Raw genomic sequence first — 1,475 nt, forward strand, 5'->3', positions numbered from 1 at the left:
TGTAAAAATCATTTTATTGTGGGCTTGTAAAACTCTTATCACAATCCATCCATCCATTGTGTATATAAGGATAGGTATATACAGCATGAAGGAATATAACAGCTAATTAATCCACACAGAGGGAGGTACAGAGGCTCAGTTCAGCTCACTTCCGTGAAACAGGTAGTCCTTCAACACATGAGGGCTTCTCAGTCCAAGGTCAAGGGAGCAGACAGCTTAGTCTTCCACAGAGCAATGCAGGCAGTCTGGCTAGAGGCATCAAACAGCAGGGCGAGTCACCAACAGTTAGCCAGATGAAAGGATCTGACAGTACCAAACTCAAGCAATGCATACACCAGCAGTGTGGTGAAGCAGGCCTCGAAGGAACCTCAAGCTCTAGCAACACAATCCACAGGTTGGGTGTCCCACAGGTAGTGTAACTCACAAATTGAGGCAGAGAACACACTAAGGTAGCCATACACTGGTCTGATCACCATTCTACCTTACAAATCGGGCTAGACCAGAGCATGTACACAGGTACAGATAAGAGCTAGAAATACAGGGAATCCAGGACAGATAAACCTCTCAGGACCAATATTGAGAATAGCCATATCAGGAGGGTAAGAGGAATGTGGGGCGAGAAAGGGGGAGTAGATCACAATACTCTACCTATAACTTCCTCCTAGGGGGTAGACAACAAACTAAAATTTTTACTCATCTTTCTATTCACCTTATGTTTCCTTCTCCCAGGCCCCAACCCTTAACATTCATACTTGCTAAGAATACCCTTTCTTTTTCTTCTCAGTGATTTCTTTAAGGCAGGTTTCGAATTTCACTTGTCTTTCAAAGAGTTTCCTACTCACTCTGGCCTCCCTTTTTGTATGTTCTATGTAACAGTGACAGATTGGGTTGTGGGTGTTCACAGTGACTGTTCACTCTCCATTCTGCCCTATCATCCCACCAGATCACCTGCACAAAGAGCATCTCACTGGTCACTGAGCTTCATGGATTAGCCCCAGGACACGTGTCTGGAGACTGGTACAACCTTCAGCCGTATTCTTTCTTCCAACTCCAATTTAAATGAAGTCTACTAAACCTAAATGCCATTTTTCTATACATAACCCCCTGCGCGCTGTAGTGCATTCTCTCGTATGTAAGAGAGTGCCATCTACGCCTGCTTCTGTGATGTGAGTGCCGCCCGGTGTTTGCTTTTCTAGGCTTCTGATGTTCGCTTCCTCAGCTGTGCAGTCGAGACACTTCTCTGCTACTCCTGTGAATTCTGAGAATTTCAGCGGGACTGGGGTCATAGACATTAGTGCATTCGTGAGGACCGGGCCCCTGCTAGGCACCCTGTGCTCAGTAAACTATATACAACTTTGCCAGCATTGTTCCAAAAAGAGTTCTTTTCAAGTGATGCTTAGAAAGGCAAGTGGTTTTTTATAGGAACTTTCTAGAGAGAACATGTCAGGTGAGGTGTTTATTGTCAAAGTCAGGAA

The sequence above is a fragment of the Echinops telfairi genome, unplaced genomic scaffold (genome assembly GCF_000313985.2).
Source record: "Echinops telfairi isolate 266 unplaced genomic scaffold, ASM31398v2 ScPeMD7_7400;HRSCAF=8409, whole genome shotgun sequence".
NCBI lineage: Eukaryota > Metazoa > Chordata > Mammalia > Afrosoricida > Tenrecidae > Echinops > Echinops telfairi.